The sequence below is a fragment of the Pseudophryne corroboree genome, chromosome 5, assembly GCF_028390025.1.
Source record: "Pseudophryne corroboree isolate aPseCor3 chromosome 5, aPseCor3.hap2, whole genome shotgun sequence".
Classification (NCBI taxonomy): domain Eukaryota; kingdom Metazoa; phylum Chordata; class Amphibia; order Anura; family Myobatrachidae; genus Pseudophryne; species Pseudophryne corroboree.
The window spans coordinates 818,334,649-818,340,308 of NC_086448.1; the positions used below are offsets into that span (position 1 = coordinate 818,334,649).

The 5,660-nt window shown below is 49.5% G+C and overlaps 1 protein-coding gene across 2 annotated transcripts in view; it reads left to right on the top strand.

Moving 5' to 3' along the window:
* Positions 1–1,023: 1,023 nt before the first annotated feature.
* TMEM74 (transmembrane protein 74) overlaps positions 1,024–5,660 on the top strand; it is a 214,926-nt gene continuing 210,289 nt past the window's right edge. Inside the window, exon 1 of one of the 2 annotated variants that reach the window (XM_063925106.1) lies at positions 1,024–1,303. The gene's annotated coding sequence lies outside the window, so the exon portion shown is untranslated. The remainder of the gene's footprint in view (positions 1,304–5,660) is intronic. The other variant, XM_063925105.1, reaches the window with a different exon arrangement.

Here is a 5,660-nt window from a genome sequence, read left to right on the forward strand (position 1 = left end):
GGAGAGCCTGGGAGCCTTCCTAGCAGCGGAGCTGTGTAGGAAAATGGCGCTGTGTGCTGAGGAGAATAGGCCCCGCCCCCTTTTCGGCGGGCTTCTTCTCCCGTTTTTCTGACAACCTGGCAGGGGTTAAATACATCCATATAGCCCCAGGGGCTATATGTGATGTATTTTTAGCCAGCATAGGTACTTTCATTGCTGCCCAGGGCGCCCCCCCAAGCGCCCTGCACCCTCAGTGACCGTTGGTGTGAAGTGTGCTGAGAGCAATGGCGCACAGCTGCAGTGCTGTGCGCTACCTCATGAAGACTGAGAAGTCTTCAGCCGCCGATTTATGGACCTCTTCTCTCTTCAGCATCTGCAAGGGGGTCGGCGGCGCGGCTCCGGTGACCCATCCAGGCTGTACCTGTGATCGTCCCTCTGGAGCTAGTGTCCAGTAGCCTAAGAAGCCAATCCATCCTGCACGCAGGTGAGTTCACTTCTTCTCCCCTAAGTCCCTCGTTGCAGTGAGCCTGTTGCCAGCAGGACTCACTGAAAATAAAAAACCTAACAAAACTTTTACTCTAAGCAGCTCTTTAGGAGAGCCACCTAGATTGCACCCTTCTCGGCCGGGCACAAAAACCTAACTGAGGCTTGGAGGAGGGTCATGGGGGGAGGAGCCAGTGCACACCACCTGATCCTAAAGCTTTTACTTTTGTGCCCTGTCTCCTGCGGAGCCGCTATTCCCAGGGCCGGCGCCACCATTAGGCAGTTTTAGGCAGCTGCCTATGGGCGCCGGCCACTGGAGGGCGGCACGCTCCCATTGAATCTGTTTTATTATATTTTACTAAGCTACTCTTGCAGCGGCCGCGGGTCCAGCCAGCCGCAGCCGCCGCTATTTGTCACCCTCACCACCGGCAGTGCTGACACCCATCAGTTGTGCTGCTGGCTGTCCTGTGGGGTGTTGGGCACAAGGGGGCAGTGTGAGGTAGGGGAAGGAGGACAGCAGCGCAGTGGCAGCAGAAGAGGAGCAGGGGAATACTGACCAGGAGCAGTGGTGACAGGAGGAGCTCAATCTCCGGGGACGCTGGGCTGCTGCAGCACTGCTGGAGGGATGCACTCAGTATTGTAAACGAGACCACGCCCCTTTAACCGAGGCCACGCCCCTTTTCCACCCGCTGACGGCACAAGGGGGATAACAGGGTACAGTCCGGATGTCACCAAGTCCAGGTGACGCCTCTGACCAGGAGAACACCATCATGAGAACACCTCCATCGAAGAATGGGTTTCAGAGAAGACTCCAAGGTATGGCTCATCAGCGTATACCTGAGTAAGTAATCACAGTTGACATAGGGCTCTAGTATCAAGAAGAATCAGGTAATGGCACCCCCTCCCTTAGGTGACAAAATCTGCAGCAATGTGTTGCACATGGATATGCCGTGGCATAACTACAGAAGGTGCAGGGGTTGCAACTGCTATGGTGCCCAGCCGGCAAGCAATCCCACTGCACCCTTTTGGAAAAAAAAAAAAAAATTTTTTTTTTTAATTAGTACTGCCGCGCATCGAATTCGGGAACCAGCAGATTACTTCCTGGAAGGGAGGGTGGGAGGCAGGGTGCAGAGCTACCCTCAATGTGTGACCGGCGCCGCTTGAGAGAACCCAGAAGCATACAGTATTTGCAGTAGCTACAGCACTGCACAGCTGACAGACACATCGTGTTTAGACAGTGCCACACAGAATAACTGTCAGTGAGCCCCCCTTTCCCCTACCATCCGTCCCGTCTGTCTGTCAATGCTCTGGTGTTCTGTCTATGCCACCCCACGTCCATCTATCTATGCCCCCCCCCCACCACCGTCCGTCTATGCCCACATATGGTTCTTTGTCTGTCTATGTCCCCCATGTCCATCTATCCGTCTATGCCCCCATATAGTACTGTGTCCATTTATGCTCCCTCCACCGTCCATCTATCCATCTATGCCAGCCCCCCGTCCGTCTGTTCATCTATCCATCTATGCCCCCATGGGGTGCTCTGTCCATCTATGCCCACCTTTTCCATCTATCCATCTGTGCCCCTATATGGTGCTCTGTCCATCCGTTTATGCCCCCCATGTCCGTCTATGACCCATATGGTGCTCTGTCCGTCCGTCTACACCCCCCATCCGTCTATCCATCTATGCCCACATATGGTGCTCTGTCCATCCGTCTACACCCCCCATCCGTCCATCTATGCCCCCATATGGTGCTCCATTCATCTGTCCGTCTATGCCTCCCCCTGTCCACCTGTCTGTCTATGCCCCTGTCTGTCCGTCCATGCCCTATATGGTGCTCTGTCTGTCCGTCCATGCCCCTGTCTGTTCGTCTATGCTTCACCCCCCCCCCAGTCCTGTGCTGTAGTCAGGTAGTGTCTCCCCTGCTCGCTCCTCCTCCCTCTCTCTCCCTCTCTCCCTAACACCCTCTCTTGTGCCTCTCTCTCTTTCTGACACTGTCCCTCCCTTACTTCCTGACTCTCTCTGACACTGGGGGTCATTCCGAGTTGATCGCTAGCTGCCGTTGTTCGCAGCGCTGCGATCAGGCTAAAAAATGGCATTTCTGCGCATGCATATGCACCGCAATGCGCAGGCGCGACGTACGAGTACAAAGGCCTTTGTTGTTTTGCACAGGTTCTAGCGAAGTTTTCAGTCGCACTGACGGCCGCAAGAAGATTGACAGGAAGGGGGCGTTTCTGGGTGTCAACTGATCTTTTTCAGGGAGTGTTTGCAAAAATGCAGACGTGTCTGAAAAAACGCAGGCGTGGCTGGGCTTTCGCTGGGCGGGTGTACGACATCAAATCCGGACACGAATAGACTGAAGTGATCGCAAGCGCTGAGTAGGTTCAGAGCTACTCAGAAACTGCACAAACTGTTTTTGCAGAGCTCGGCTTTACATGCGTTCGCACTTCTGCTAAGCTAAAATACACTCCCCAGTGGGCGGCGGCATAGCGTTTGCACGGCTGCTAAAACTAGCTAGCGAGCGATCAACTTGGAATGACCCCCCACTGTCTCTCTCTCCCTGACACACTCTCTCCCTCTCTGACACTGTCTCTTTCCCTGACACTATCTCTTTCCCTGACACTGTCTCTCTTCTTCTCTCTCTCTCTCTCTCTCTCTCTCTCTCTCTCTCTCTCCCTCCCTCCCTCCCTGACAGTCTCTCACCGACTCCCTGTCTCTACCTCTTTCTCTCCCTGAAACTCACTCTCTCTTCCCTATTTCTCTCTCCCTCCCTCCATGATACTTTCTCTCTCACTCCTGCTCGCACTCCCCCCTTTCCCCCTTTCTCTCTCTGGCACTCTCTCTGTTTCTCTGATGCCATCTCTCTCTCCCCTCTCAACACTTTCTCTAATTCTCCCTGACACCCTCTCTCTCTAGCTCGGGGGGGGGGAGAGTATGTTGAAGTTTTGCCTAGGGTGCCAAGAAACCTTGCACCGGCCCTGGCTATTCCCCATGGTCCTGACGGAGTCCCCAGCATCCACTTAGGACGTCAGAGAAAAGGGGGACTGGATGCCGCAATGTGTAAAAATGGGGACTGGCTGCCGCAATGTGTAAAAAGGGGGACTGGATGCCGCAGTGTGTAAAAAGGAGGACTGGCTGCCGTAATGTGTAAAGAGGGGGCCTGGCTGCCGCAATGTGTAAAAAGGGGTCCTGGATGCCGCAATGTGTAAAAATGGGGACTGGCTGCCGCAATGTGTAAAAAGGGGGACTGGATGCCGCAATGTGTAAAGAGGGGGACTGGCTGCCGCAATGTGTAAAAAGGGGGACTGGCTGCCGTAATGTGTAAAAAGGGGGCCTGGATGCCGCAATGTGTAAAAAGGGGGACTGGCTGCCGCAATGTGTAAAAAGGGGGACTGGCTGCTGTAATGTGTAAAAAGGGGGACGCTGTCTATTGTAATGTATAAAAGGGGCTCTACCTGGTGTAGTGGCGCTACTGTGCAGCGTAATTTGAATAATGTAGACTACTGTGCACCGTAGTATGAATTGCTATTATTTTGTAGCCACGCCCCTTCCCCATTAAGCCACGCCCCTATAATTTTTTGGCGCGCACTGCCCCTATCTTACATTGGGGGGGGGGCGCCACTATCGTTTCTTGCACACAGCGCTAAAATGCCTAGTTACGGCACTGACTATACAGAGGAAGGGGTTTTGATAATCAAGAGCTTCCGTGAATTTGGCTCGGTTACTATCCGTCACCATGGAGATCAAAGTACCCCGTGATTGGCTGTATGGATCATGTGATGGCCAAAGTTTAAATCCATGATTGAAAACCAATAGTATATGTAGGATTATACACCATACACAGTACAGGGCGATACTGGCATGGAACATGTATGCCAACAATAATAATATCAGTAGGATCACTTTAGCATTTTGCAAGAAGATTAATATTCCGTGCTATATAATAGGGTTAATGAATGATCTTAGAGACAGCTAAAAACCTACCCTTGTATTCCAACTTAACACATGAAGTAGTTAGTATGATTACTGCCATACAGAGGAAGGGGTTTTGTTAATTAACAGCGTTCGTTAATGCGGCGCTGTCACCAGCCGTTACCATGGAGATCCAAGTATCCCGCGATTGGCTGCAACAATCATGTGACCGCTAATACAGCACAATGATAGGCTAGCAGGCACATGTGACTAGTTAGATTACACTGATTGGATAACGCTGAGAGCTTAAATATTATGCCAGGAGAGGCATTCTGGTTCAGCCCTGACGAAGCTGTCAGAGTAACGGCGGAACACGCGTGTGGGCAGCTTGTGTCCGCGTTTGTGCTCTATGCCCTTGCTCATATATTAATGCAAATGCATAACCAGTTCTGATTTAGTTTATGAGTTAAAATCTAATAGCATCCATATGTACTGTACAGCAGAGAGATGAAATAGCTAATGGCAGAGATCCTTATTCCTTCCAATGCCTATGGACAATGCAATTAGTGCAAGATTAATCAATAGACGTTCTGATACAACTCAATGAAAAGACTGCAACTGCCTGAACACAGTATATATGTGCTGTATATTTATCACTATATAACAGGCAGATGGAACACTAAATAATAGAGACCTGTATTTCTTCCAATGCTTATGGATAATATAATTGATGCCAAAGCAATTAGTAGATGTGCTGATATAATTGAATGCACGGACACCTACTGTCTTTATTCAAGCAGATTCATGTTATATATCTATGCTAGTGAATAAGCAATGACAAACAGTGTTGTGGATTAAACAAGTGTATGGGAATGTTACAATGTTTCATATGTAATCCTTGAGGCCACCTGCTAGTCATGAGGAGATATTTATTATACAAATTTAACAATTGCCAACAGACTAAATGTATCAGTGTCAATTTGAACCTGCTTTAGAGGCAATAATAAAGCCAGTAAACTACAAACTATAATCTATAACCGTCTGGTTTTTATAAATAAAAGGGGATATAGCTATTTTCTCTTAAATTGAGATATATTAAATTCATTGTTCTAATAAGGTGCTCTCCCCAAGTGGGATATTAGCATCTGGTATAGCTAAATCAACATAAGAAATAGCTATATATTTATAATATTGACACTGAGGAATGAAGAAGGTATTCTTTCCCATTACCTGAAACATCATGATCTCTGTTACAGTCGTTTCATATGATCACAGAGAGTCTCATTA